The following is a 14867-nucleotide window of genomic DNA, read 5'->3' as shown; positions in this document are numbered from 1 at the left end:
TTTGATTCTGAACTATTCGCCTGACGACGCTTTGCCTGGATCTCAAGCACACTATTTCCACTTCGGACACTACCTTTTACAGGTACCTTACAGCTATGTCTGCCTTGTTCACAGGAGACCAGAACTCTACACAGTACTCTATGTGTGGTCTGACTAGCGATTTGTAAAGTGGTAGGACTATGTTCTCATCACGGGCATCTATGCCCCTTCTGATGCAACCCATTATCTTATTTGCCTTGGCAGCAGCAGCCTGCCACTGGTTTTTACAGCTTAGTTTGCTGTTCACTAAAATTCTTAGGTCCTTTTCTATGTCAGTTTTTTACCTTTTGGTATTTACGGGTGACTTGCATTATTCCTTCCCATGTGCATAACCTTACATTTGTCAGTGTTAAACCTCATCTCCCACTTCTCTGCCCAAGCCTCCAATCTATCCAGATCCATCTGTAGCAGTATACTGTCCTCTTCCGTGTCCATTACTTTGCACAGTTTAGTGTCATCTGCAAAAATAGATATTTTACTGTGCAAGCCTTCTACAAGATCATTAATAAATATATTGAAGAGGATAGGGCCCAGTACTGACCCCTGAGGTACTCCACTAGTGACAGTGACCCAATCTGAGTGTGTACCATTAATAACCACCCTCTGTATTCTATTACTGAGCCAGTTACTTACCCACATACAGACATTTTCTCCCAGTCTGAGCATTCTCATTTTATATACTAACCTTTTATGCAGTACAGTGTCAAATGCTTTGGAGAAGTCCGGATATACGGCATCCATTGATTCACCACTGTCAAGTCTAGAACTTACCTCATCATAGAAATTAATTAAATTAGTTTGGCATGACCAATCCCTCATGAATCCATGCTGATATGGCGTTATTTGCTTATTTTCATTGAGGTGCTCCAAGATAGCATCTTAGAAATCCTTCAAACTGTTTACCCAGGACAGATGTTAAACTTACTGGCCTATAGTTTCCGGGCCTCATTTTTTTAACCTTTTTGAATATTGGCACCACATTTTCTATGCGCCTGTCAGTACAGAATCCTTAAATATCAGAAATAAGGGCCTGGCTATGACATTACTTATTCTTTTAAGATACGGGGGTGTATGCCATCTGGTCCTGGCGATTTGTCTATTCTAATCTTTTTAAGACGCCGCTGTACTTCTTCCTGGGTCAGACAGGGCACTTTTATTGGGGAATTTGCTTTTACATTCTGCATTCCATCTGACAGTTTATTTTCTTCAGTGAATACAGTTAAGAAAAAAATATTTGATAGCTTTGCTTTTTCCTCATCGCTCTCTGCAACTCCCCCCTCACTACTCTGTAAAGGGCCAACACCTTCAGATTTATACTTTTTACATTTGAAGAAATAAACGCAGTTCCAGCGCTTCAATTTCATTGTGTTGCCTTCTTTTTATTTTGGTGACCAATTTACAGCATGTAGAAAAATCCAAACACTCCCAACACCAGTTAACGCGTTTCGGACAAACCGTCCTTAATCATATCTGATTGAAACCATTAGTAAAACTGCTAAAACCATTAGTATAACGTGATCCGGGATATATTAAGGATACAGGAGATGTATTAAGGTCCTTTTACAACAAATAATGGAAAACAGAATTCATATGGCTAACGACTGATGTCATTTCCCTCATGATTTTGCACTCTTGGCCCTTGAATTTCACCTACATAAATATAGTAGACACACTGCAGTATTAATTGATTATATATTAGAGGTTACTACATTTTTATTAACCCAAAATTATTTTTCTTTTGATAAAAAAAAAAAAATTGTTCAAAAACAGCGAGTTTCGATGGGGGCTAAGTTTTCACCTTCCCTTGCCAATTTATTGATGTCCTATTGGGAGGAGCGTTATATCTTCTGTAAGGACAACCCCTTTTGTGGGCACATTGAGTGGTATGGCAGATACATCGATGATTTTCTCCTTATTTGGAGGGGCGATGTATCTGCCATACCCTTTTTTTTTATGTACCTCAATAATAATTCTTATAATCTGCGCTTTGTCAGTTCCTTTGATAGGACGAAAATAATTTTTGGGACATAACATTGACATGAGTTGCTGATGAACATATAAAAACACGAACATACCGTAAATCAACGGCGGGAAACACAATTCTCAGGGCAAATAGTCACCACTCTATTCACACTATAAAAGCGATTCCAGTGGATGAATACACACGAGCCAAGAGGAATTGTAGTACAGAATCTGCTTTTTTTTTGTGAATGCCAATCCATCAGCAACCATTTGTTACAAAGAGGATATCCTCAGAGGATGCTTTCAAGAGCTCTTAATATTGTTCAAAATAAATCCAGACAAGATCTCTTATATAAAAATAACAATATAAATGCTAAACAAAAAACAATAAAGCTGATTTTTCTGAATAACCAACCTTAGTGCTCACTTACAGTAGACAATTTGTGCAAATCCAACGAGCTATTACTAATTGTTTATCTATCCTCTATGAACATGATGTCTTATATGAGTTGTTGAAGGGGGGTTGTAGAACTGTTTCCCGACACCCACCCACACTTGCTATTTCTCTTTCGCCCTCTTTCTTTTCACGTGTCAACAAAGACGCACCTAATACCTGGATCGGATATGTGGGCTTCACAAAATGTGGAAGTCACCCTTGTAAAACATGCGGCTTTGTGATATCTGTGAAAAATTTTCATAATTCTGACAACACAGAGTATTTCCCCATCAAATCATATATCAATTGCAATTCAATGGGAGTAATCTATATTATTAAATGTACTGAATGCAATTTATTATATGTGGGCAGCACCTCAAGAAAATGTAAAACCAGAATTCTTGAACACTTGAATTATATATATCTAACCCCTCCTGCACAGGTATTTCAAATGCAGTCAGGCACTTAATTCAACGCTATGCTATTGAAAAGATGACAGCTCCCCCCCAGAAGTGGAGACATAAAGAAAGTGATTTTATTAAAAGAAGCATTTTGGATATTCAGACTAAATACCCGATATCCATCAGGCTTAAATCTAAGAAAATAACTAATTTATTTTTACTAGTAGGTTTTCAGCTTGTCTACATTTGTATTTCTGCAGTTATAATACGCCTAGATAACATGATTTTATTTGCCTATGTTCACACCTTGCTATTTTTGTTGAAAATGTTGTGGGATACTCAGTGCCACATAAATTTTTATAATATGAATACAACAAGTGCAACACTATTCGCATGATGCTTTTAGCAGCATACTGTACATGTTTTTAAATATATATGTATTTAGTATGTTGATCACGAGTAGGGATGAGCGAACTCGAACTGTATAGTTCGGGTTCGTACCGAATTTTGGGGTGTCCGTGACACGGACCCGAACCCGGACATTTTCGTAAAAGTTCGGGTTCGGTGTTCGTCGCTTTCTTGGCGCTTTTGTGACGCTTTCTTGGCGCTTTTTGAAAGGCTGCAAAGCAGCCAATCAACAAGCGTCATACTACTTGCCCCAAGAGGCCGTCACAGCCATGCCTACTATTGGCATGGCTGTGATTGGCCAGAGCACCATGTGACCCAGCCTCTATTTAAGCTGGAGTCACATAGCGCCGCCTGTCACTCTGCTCTGATTAGCGTAGGGAGAGGTTGCGGCTGCGACAGTAGGGCGAGATTAGGCAAATTAACTCCTCCAAAGGACTTGATTGATCGATCGATCTGCAGCTGTGGATCATTGAGCTGCTGAAATTCAATTGCTCACTGTTTTTAGGCTGCCCAGACCGTTTGTCAGTCACTTTTTTCTGGGGTGATCGGCGGCCATTTTGTGTCTTGTGGTGCGCCAGCACAAGCTGCGACCAAGTGCATTTAACCCTCAATGGTGTGGTTGTTTTTTGGCTAAAGCCTACATCAGGGTGAAGCTGTCACACCAAGTGCATTTAACCAGCAATAGTCTGTTTATTTTTTGGCCATATACTACATCAGGGGCAAGCTGCGCCTGTCACCAAGTGCATTTAACCCTCAATGGTGTGGTTGTTTTTTGGCTAAAGCCTACATCAGGGTGAAGCTGTCACACCAAGTGCATTTAACCAGCAATAGTCTGTTTATTTTTTGGCCATATACTACATCAGGGGCAAGCTGCGCCCGTCACCAAGTGCATTTAACCCTCAGTAGTGTGGTTGGTCAAGCTGTCACACCAAGTGCATTTAACCAGCAATAGTCTGTTCATTTTTTGGCCATATACTAAATCAGGGGCAAGCTGCGCCCGTCACCAAGTGCATTTAACCAGCAATAGTCTGTTCATTTTTTGGCCATATACTACATCAGGGGCAAGCTGCGCCCGTCACCAAGTGCATTTAACCCTCAGTAGTGTGGTTGGTCAAGCTGTGACACCAAGTGCATTTAACCAGCAATAGTCTGTTCATTTTTTGGCCATATACTACATCAGGGGCAAGCTGCGCCTGTCACCAAGTGCATTTAACCCTCAATGGTGTGGTTGTTTTTTGGCTAAAGCCTACATCAGGGTGAAGCTGTCACACCAAGTGCATTTAACCAGCAATAGTCTGTTCATTTTTTGGCCATATACTAAATCAGGGGCAAGCTGCGCCCGTCACCAAGTGCATTTAACCAGCAATAGTCTGTTCATTTTTTGGCCATATACTACATCAGGGGCAAGCTGCGCCCGTCACCAAGTGCATTTAACCCTCAGTAGTGTGGTTGGTCAAGCTGTGACACCAAGTGCATTTAACCAGCAATAGTGTGGTTATTTTTTGGCCATATCCCAGTCTAATTCTGTCACTAAATCCATACCGGTCACCCAGCGCCTAAATACTAGGCCTCAAATCTATATCCCGCTAAATCTCTCGTTACCGCTGTCCTGTTGTGGATGGGAAAGTTATTTAGTGTCCGTCAAAGCACATTTTTTGTTCTGGGTTGAAATACAATTCCCAATTTAGCAATTTCATAATTTAGTGGTTCCTGCTATATCAGAGCTATTTGAAATCTATCCCTAAAAGGGTATATAATATTCAAGGTGCACATAGGGTCATTCAGAATAACTTCACACACACGCTACTGTGCATTTCCAAGTCTAATTCTGTCACTAAATCCATACCGGTCACCCAGCGCCTAAATACTAGGCCTCAAATTTATATCCCGCTGAATTTGAATACAATACATTGGGCCAAATAATATTTTTGTTGTTGTGGTGAACCATAACAATGAGGAAAACATCTAGTAAGGGACGCGGACGTGGACATGGTCGTGGTGGTGTTAGTGGACCCTCTGGTGCTGGGAGAGGACGTGGCCGTTCTGCCACATCCACACGTCCTAGTGTACCAACTACCTCAGGTCCCAGTAGCCGCCAGAATTTACAGCGATATATGGTGGGGCCCAATGCCGTTCTAAGGATGGTAAGGCCTGAGCAGGTACAGGCATTAGTCAATTGGGTGGCCGACAGTGGATCCAGCACGTTCACATTATCTCCCACCCAGTCTTCTGCAGAAAGCGCACAGATGGCGCCTGAAAACCAACCCCATCAGTCTGTCACATCACCCCCATGCATACCAGGGAAACTGCCTCAGCCTCAAGTTATGCAGCAGTCTCTTATGCTGTTTGAAGACTCCGCTGGCAGGGTTTCCCAAGGGCATCCACCTAGCCCTTCCCCAGCGGTGAAAGACATAGAATGCACTGACGCACAACCACTTATGTTTCCTGATGATGAGGACATGGGAATACCACCTCAGTACGTCTCTGATGATGACGAAACACAGGTGCCAACTGCTGCGTCTTTCTGCAGTGTGCAGACTGAACAGGAGGTCAGGGATCAAGACTGGGTGGAAGACGATGCAGGGGACGATGAGGTCCTAGACCCCACATGGAATGAAGGTCGTGCCACTGACTTTCACAGTTCGGAGGAAGAGGCAGTGGTGAGACCGAGCCAACAGCGTAGCAAAAGAGGGAGCAGTGGGCAAAAGCAGAACACCCGCCGCCAAGAGACTCCGCCTGCTACTGACCGCCGCCATCTGGGACCGAGCACCCCAAAGGCAGCTTCAAGGAGTTCCCTGGCATGGCACTTCTTCAAACAATGTGCTGACGACAAGACAAGAGTGGTTTGCACGCTGTGCCATCAGAGCCTGAAGCGAGGCATTAACGTTCTGAACCTGAGCACAACCTGCATGACCAGGCACCTGCATGCAAAGCATGAACTGCAGTGGAGTAAACACCTTAAAACCAAGGAAGTCACTCAGGCTCCCCCTGCTACCTCTTCTGCTGCTGCTGCCTCGGCCTCTTCTGCTGCTGCTGCCGCCTCGGCCTCTTCCTCCGCCTCTGGAGGAACGTTGGCACCTGCCGCCCAGCAAACAGGGGATGTACCACCAACACCACCACCACCACCTCCGTCACCAAGCGTCTCAACCATGTCACACGCCAGCGTTCAGCTCTCCATCTCACAAACATTTGAGAGAAAGCGTAAATTCCCACCTAGCCACCCTCGATCCCTGGCCCTGAATGCCAGCATTTCTAAACTACTGGCCTATGAAATGCTGTCATTTAGGCTGGTGGACACAGACAGCTTCAAACAGCTCATGTCGCTTGCTGTCCCACAGTATGTTGTTCCCAGCCGCCACTACTTCTCCAAGAGAGCCGTGCCTTCCCTGCACAACCAAGTATCCGATAAAATCAAGTGTGCACTGTGCAACGCCATCTGTAGCAAGGTCCACCTAACCACAGATACGTGGACCAGTAAGCACGGCCAGGGACGCTATATCTCCCTAACTGCACACTGGGTAAATGTAGTGGCAGCTGGGCCCCAGGCGGAGAGCTGTTTGGCGCACGTCCTTCCGCCGCCAAGGATCGCAGGGCAACATTCTTTGCCTCCTGTTGCCACCTCCTCCTTCTCGGCTTCCTCCTCCTCTTCTTCCACCTGCTCATCCAGTCAGCCACACACCTTCACCACCAACTTCAGCACAGCCCGGGGTAAACGTCAGCAGGCCATTCTGAAACTCATATGTTTGGGGGACAGGCCCCACACCGCACAGGAGTTGTGGCGGGGTATAGAACAACAGACCGACGAGTGGTTGCTGCCGGTGAGCCTCAAGCCCGGCCTGGTGGTGTGTGATAATGGGCGAAATCTCGTTGCAGCTCTGGGACTAGCCAATTTGACGCACATCCCTTGCTTGGCGCATGTGCTGAATTTGGTGGTGCAGAAGTTCATTCACAACTACCCCGACATGTCAGAGCTGCTGCATAAAGTGCGGGCCGTCTGTTCGCGCTTCCAGCGTTCACATCCTGCTGCTGCTCGCCTGTCTGCGCTACAGCGTAACTTCGGCCTTCCCGCTCACCGCCTCATATGCGACGTGCCCACCAGGTGGAACTCCACCTTGCACATGCTGGACAGACTGTGCGAGCAGCAGCAGGCCATAGTGGAGTTTCAGCTGCAGCACGCACGGGTCAGTCGCACTACAGAACAGCACCACTTCACCACCAATGACTGGGCCTCCATGCGAGACCTGTGTGCCCTGTTGCGCTGTTTCGAGTACTCCACCAACATGGCCAGTGGCGATGACGCCGTTATCAGCGTTACAATACCACTTCTATGTCTCCTTGAGAAAACACTTAGGGCGATGATGGAAGAGGAGGTGGCCCAGGAGGAGGAGGAGGAGGAGGAAGAGGGGTCATTTTTAGCACTTTCAGGCCAGTCTCTTCGAAGTGACTCAGAGGGAGGTTTTTGGCAACAGCAGAGGCCAGGTACAAATGTGGCCAGCCAGGGCCCACTACTGGAGGACGAGGAGGACGAGGATGAGGAGGAGGTGGAGGAGGAGGATGAAGCATGGTCACAGCGGGGTGGCACCCAACGCAGCTCGGGTCCATCACTGGTGCGTGGCTGGGGGGAAAGGCAGGACGATGACGATACGCCTCCCACAGAGGACAGCTTGTCCTTACCCCTGGGCAGCCTGGCACACATGAGCGACTACATGCTGCAGTGCCTGCGCAACGACAGCAGAGTTGCCCACATTTTAACCTGTGCGGACTACTGGGTTGCCACCCTGCTGGATCCACGCTACAAAGACAATGTGCCCACCTTACTTCCTGCACTGGAGCGTGATAGGAAGATGCGCGAGTACAAGCGCACGTTGGTAGACGCGCTACTGAGAGCATTCCCAAATGTCACAGGGGAACAAGTGGAAGCCCAAGGCCAAGGCAGAGGAGGGGCAAGAGGTCGCCAAGGCAGCTGTGTCACGGCCAGCTCCTCTGAGGGCAGGGTTAGCATGGCAGAGATGTGGAAAACTTTTGTCAACACGCCACAGCTAACTGCACCACCACCTGATACGCAACGTGTTAGCAGGAGGCAACATTTCACTAACATGGTGGAACAGTACGTGTGCACACCCCTCCACGTACTGATGGTTCGGCCCCATTCAACTTCTGGGTCTCTAAATTGTCCACGTGGCCAGAGCTAGCCTTTTATGCCTTGGAGGTGCTGGCCTGCCCGGCAGCCAGCGTTTTGTCTGAACGTGTATTCAGCACGGCAGGGGGCGTCATTACAGACAAACGCAGCCGCCTGTCTACATCCAATGTGGACAAGCTGACGTTCATAAAAATGAACCAGGCATGGATCCCACAGGATCTGTCCGTCCCTTGTCCAGATTAGACATTAACTACCTCCCCTTAACCATATATTATTGGACTCCAGGGCACTTCCTCATTCAATCCTATTTTTATTTTCATTTTACCATTATATTGCGAGGCTACCCAAAGCTGAATGAACCTCTCCTCTGTCTGGGTGCCGGGGCCTAAATATATGCCAATGGACTGTCCCAATGTTGGGTGACGTGAAGCCTGATTCTCTGCTATGACATGCAGACTAATTCTCTGCTGACATGAAGCCAGATCCTCTGTTACGGGACCTCTCTCCTCTGCCTGGGTGCTGGGCCTAAATTTATGACAATGGACTGTTGCAGTGGTGGGTGACGTGAAGCCTGATTCTCTGCTATGACATGCAGACTGATTCTCTGCTGACATGAAGCCAGATTGTCTGTTACGGGACCTCTCTCCTCTGCCTGGGTGCTGGGCCTAAATATATGCCAATGGACTGTTGCAGTGGTGGCTGACGTGAAGCCTCATTCTCTGCTATGACATGCAGACTAATTCTCTGCTGACATGAAGCCAGATCCTCTGTTACGGGACCTCTCTCCTCTGCCTGTGTGCTGGGCCTAAATATATGCCAATGGACTGTTGCACTGGTGGCTGACGTGAAGCCTGATTCTCTGCTATGATATGAAGACTGATTCTCTGCTGACATGAAGCCAGATTGTCTGTTACGGGACCTCTCTCCTCTGCCTGGGTGCTGGGCCTAAATTTATGACAATGGACTGTTGCAGTGGTGGGTGACGTGAAGCCTGATTCTCTGCTATGACATGCAGACTGATTCTCTGCTGACATGAAGCCAGATTGTCTGTTACGGGACCTCTCTCCTCTGACTGGGTGCTGGGCCTAAATTTATGACAATGGACTGTTGCAGTGGTGGCTGACGTGAAGCCTGATTCTCTGCTATGACATGCAGACTGATTCTCTGCTGACATGAAGCCAGATCCTCTGTTACGGGACCTCTCTCCTCTGCCTGGGTGCTGGGCCTAAATTTATGAAAATGGACTGTTGCAGTGGTGGGTGACGTGAAGCCTGATTCTCTGCTATGACATGAAGACTGATTCTCTGCTGACATGAAGCCAGATTCTCTGTTACGGGACCTCTCTCCTCTGCCTGGGTGCCGGGGCCTAAATATCTGAGAATGGACTGTTCCAGTGGTGGGTGACGGGAAGCCAGATTCTCTGCTATGGGACCTCTCTCCAATTGATTTTGGTTAATTTTTATTTATTTAATTTTTATTTTAATTCATTTCCCTATCCACATTTGTTTGCAGGGGATTTACCTACATGTTTCTGCCTTTTGCAGCCCTCTAGCCCTTTCCTGGGCTGTTTTACAGCTGTTTTAGTGCCGAAAAGTTCGGGTCCCCATTGACTTCAATGGGGTTCGGGTTCGGGACGAAGTTCGGATCGGGTTCGGATCCCGAACCCGAACATTTCCGGGAAGTTCGGCCGAACTTCTCGAACCCGAACATCCAGGTGTTCGCTCAACTCTAATCACGAGGTGTAAGAAACAATGCCTTCCTCAATTTAACAGATGGCTATCCACCTTGCTTTTCTCCTCCCTTGATTAGTGGACACCACCTATATATACCTTTTGAGTTAGGCATTTTTTATCAGTTATGATTAAGGATGGTCCGTCTGAAACGCGTTAACTGGTGTTGGAGTGTTTGGATTTTTCTACATGCTGTAAATTGGTCACCAAAATAAAAAGAAGGCAACACAACGAATTTGAAGTGCTGGAACTACGTTTATTTCTTCTATTATCAAAGATCTTACCTGACTTGCTCCGTGCACTGGGGGTTGATGACTATTATCAGGTGAGCTGGAATTCAATTACAGTTATACTTTTTACCATTTATTTAATTGAAGAACATTTTAGGGTTAAATTTGTTCTCTTTGGCAAATATTCTCTTGGTCTCTAGTTTAGCCGCTTTTATTAGTTTTTTACATATTCTATTTTTTTCCTTATAGTTTTTCAGTGCTTCCTCACCACCCTCCTGTTTTAGTGATTTCAATGCTTTCTTTTTGTCATTTATTGCTTTCTTTGCAGTTCTTTTTATCCACATTGGTTTCTTCTTGTTCCTTAACCTTCTATTCCCATACGGTATGTACCTCTCACAATTAGATTTTAGGATGCTATTCAAAATATCCTATTTTGTGGCTGTATTTTTATTTTTGAGGACTTTGTCCCAGTTAGTTCGGCCTATGGCCTCTCTTAGTTGGCTAAATTTTGCTTTTTTAAAGTTTAGTATTTTTGTTTCTCCCTGAAGAAACACTCTTTTGAATGATAATTGGAAGGTTATTAATTTATGGTCACTATTTCCCAGGTATCCCCCAACCTGCATCTGTTGTTCTGTCAGGTCTATTGGTGAATACTAAGTCTAGTATGGCCGTCCCTCTAGTCGGATCCTGAACCAGTTGGGGTCTTTGGTTATTGCCAAGAACCTGTTTCCTTTATGAGATGTACAGGTTTTAGTTTCCCAGTCTATATCTGGGTAGTTAAGGTCCCCCATAATAATGACCTCATTATGAATTGCCGCCTCATCTATCTCGTTTAGTAGTAGATTTTCTGTGGACTCTGCTATATTAGGTGGTTTATAATAAACTCCTATTAGTAATTTATTATTGTTCTTGCCTCCATGTATTTCTACCCACAGTGACTCCACATGTTCATGTCCCTCACTTATATCTTCTCGGACTGTGGGCTTTAGACAGGACTTTACATAAAAGCAGACCCCTCCCCCTCTCTGGTTTTGTCGATCCTTTCTAAACAGACTGTAACCTTGTACATTAACCGCCCAGTCATAGCTATCATCCAGCCATGTCTCAGTTATTCCCACTATGTCATAGTCCTCCTCACACATTACTAATTCCAGTTCCTCAGTTTTATTAGTCAGGCTTCTGGCATTAGTATACATACATTTTAGAGGTTTATGTATATTTTTTACCCTAAACCTTTCCCTCTGAGCTGTTCTAATCCCTCCTTCCATTCCTCCCCCAGTTGAGGTGCAGCCCATCCCTACGATAGAGACTGTGCATCTCAACATACTGAAATATCATCACAAAGTTAATTTATTTCAGTAATTCAATAAATAAAGTTAAACTCATATATTATGTAGATTCTTTACATACAGCGTGGCCTATTTCAAGTGTTTATTTATTTTAATGTTGATGATTATGGCTTACAGCTAATTATAATCCAAAAGTCACTATTTTAGAAAATTTGAATGCTGTAAAAAGGTCAATATTGAAGACCCGTGGTCTCTAATCAGATAATCAACACATAACACCTACAAAAGGTTTTCTAAGCTTTTGAATGGTTCCTCAGTCTGGTTCAGTAGGCTACACAATCATGGGGAAGACTGCTAACTTGACAGTTATACAGAAGACAGTCACTGACACTGTCCACAAGGAGGGTAAGCCACAAAAGGTCATTGCTAAAGAACCTGGCTGTTCGTATTAATGGAATTTTGAATGGAAGAAAAAAGTGTGGTAGAAAAAGTTGCACAAGCACAGGGATAACCACAGCTTTGAAGGGGTTGTCATGAAAAGGCCATTCAAGAATTTGGGGGAGATTCATAAGGAGTAAACTATAGCTGAAGTCAGTGCTTGAAGATCCACCACACAAGGATGTATCCAGAACATGGGCTACAAACTGTCACATTCCTTGTGTCAAGCCACTTTTCACCCAGAGACGATGTCAAAAGCATCTTACTTGGGCTCAAGAGAAAGAGGTCTGGAGGTTGCTCAGTGGTCTAAATTCCTGTTTTCATATTAATATAAATTTTGCATTTTATTTGGAAATCAAGGTCCCAGAGTCTGGAGAAAGAGTGGAGAGGCACATAATCCAAGTTTCTTGAGCACCAGGGTAACGTTTCTACAGTCAGTCAGTGATGGTTTGTGGAGCTATGTAGTCTGATGGTGTTGGTCCACAGAGTTATATCAAGTCAAAAGTCAGCATAGCCATCTACCAGGAATTTTTAGAGCACTTCATGTGTCCCTCTGCTGACAAGCTTTATAGAGATACTGATTTCATTTTCCAGCAGGACTTGGCACCGGTCCACACTGCTAAAAGTACCAATACCTGGTTTAATGACCACAGTACAACTGTGCTTGATTGGCCAGCAAACTCGCCTGACCTACACCCCATAGAGAATCTATGGGGTATTGTCAAGAAAAAGATGAGTGACACCACATCCAACAATGCAGATGAGCTGAAGGCCACTATCAAAGCAACCTGGGTTTCCATAACACTTGAGCAGTGCCACAGGCTGCCTCCATGACACTCTGCATTGATGCAGTAATTCATGCTAAAATTATTGTGTATAAGAGTGTATATACTGTACATACTTCTCAGTAGGCCAACAGTTCTGTATTAAAATGTTTAATTGGTCTTATATAATATTCAAATTTTCTGAGATACTAACTTTTGGGTTTTCATTAGTTATAAGGCTTAACCATCAACTTTAAAAGAAATAAATGCTTGAAATAGACCACTCTGTGTGTAATTAATCTATATAATATGAGTTTCACTTTTTGAATTGAATTAGTGAAAAAAAATTAACTTTTCAATGTTCCAATATTCTAATATATTGAGATGCACCTGTATCAATAGTCAGTAGCACCACTGTTTTATGCCACATTTTCTATTTAAAGTATGTCGTAGCTGTGCCCAGATAGTAAAAAGCTTCATTCACACCTCAGTGTTTTGGTCAGAAATTTCCATCCATGATTGTGAGACAAAAACAGGATTGGAGCCTCCACAGACATAAGGTATAAGGGAAAGATCTGCTCCTGTTCTGTGTTTAGAGCCACACCTAGATTTGGCTCACAATCACTGAATAAAATCACTGTCCAAAACACTGACATGTGAAATATGCAAAAGACACAAGAAAGCCTGGGATGAAGATTTCACCTTACAACAAGACAATTACCATAAGCACACAGCCAAAACAACACAGGAATTGCTTAGGGGAGACTCTGTTAATGTCCTTGAGTGGCCCAGCCAGAGCCCTGACTTGAATCCAATCAAATATCTCCGGAGAGACCTGAAAATGGCTGTCGACCAACAGTGCCCATCCAACCTCATAGAGCTCAGGAGGATTTGCGGGCAATAATGGCAGGAAATCCCCAAATCCAGGTGTGCAAACCTTGTGACATCATACCCAAGAATCGCTGCCAAAGGTGCTTCAACTAGGTACTAAGTAAAGGGACTGAATTCTTTTGTCAATGCAATATTTTCATTTTTAATAAATTAGCAAAGATTTTTTCACATTGTTATTATGGGGTACTGAGTGTAGAATAATGGGGAAAACTTGAATTTTATTTTAACACAAGGCCACAACCTAACAAAATGTGAAAAAAGTAAAAGGATCTGAAGAAAGTAAAGGGGTCTGACTTCTGAATGCATGATATATAGATATATAGATATATATATATATATATATATATATATATATATATATATATATATACTCAGATATGATACCTGTCATCCTAGGAGCATGATAAAGTCGTTGCCTTTTAGCCAACTCCTCAGAGTTAAAGGGAACCTGTCACCTGGATTTTGTGTATAGAGCTGAGGACATGGGTTGCTAGATCACCGCTAGCACATCCGCAATACCCAGTCCCCATAGCTCTGTGTGCTTTTATTGTGTAAAAAAATCGATTTGATACATATGCAAATTAACCTGAGATGAGTCCTGTATGTGAGAGGAGTCAGGGACAGGACTCATCTCAGGTTAATTTGCATATGTATTAAATAGTTTTTTTTACACAATAAAAGCACACAGAGCTATGGGGACTGGGTATTGTGGATGCGCTAGCAGCCATCTAGCAACCCATGTCCTCAGCTCTATACCCAAAATCCAGGTGACAGGTTCCCTTTAAGAGAATAGTACAGAATAATGAGATTTTGGAAGATAGGTTGAGTAAGATGTGAGCTAAATTTATTGAGAGGTTATTATGGGGTACTGAGTGTAGGATAATGGGGAAAAAACTTGAATTTTATTTTAACACAAGGCCACAACCTAACAAAATGTGAAAAAAGTAAAAGGGTCTGAAGAAAGTAAAGGGGTCTGAAGACTTCCGAATGCATGATATACATATATATATATATAAATACTCAGATATGATAGCTGTCATCCTAGGAGCATGATAAAGTCGTTGCCTTTTAGCCAACTCCTCAGAGTTAAGAGAATAGTACAGAATGATGAGGTTTTGGGAGATAGGTTGAGTAAGATG

This window comes from Bufo gargarizans, chromosome 1 (genome assembly GCF_014858855.1).
Source record: "Bufo gargarizans isolate SCDJY-AF-19 chromosome 1, ASM1485885v1, whole genome shotgun sequence".
NCBI lineage: Eukaryota > Metazoa > Chordata > Amphibia > Anura > Bufonidae > Bufo > Bufo gargarizans.
The sequence above is the reverse complement of the archived record's forward strand: the minus strand, read 5'-3'. Positions refer to the sequence as shown.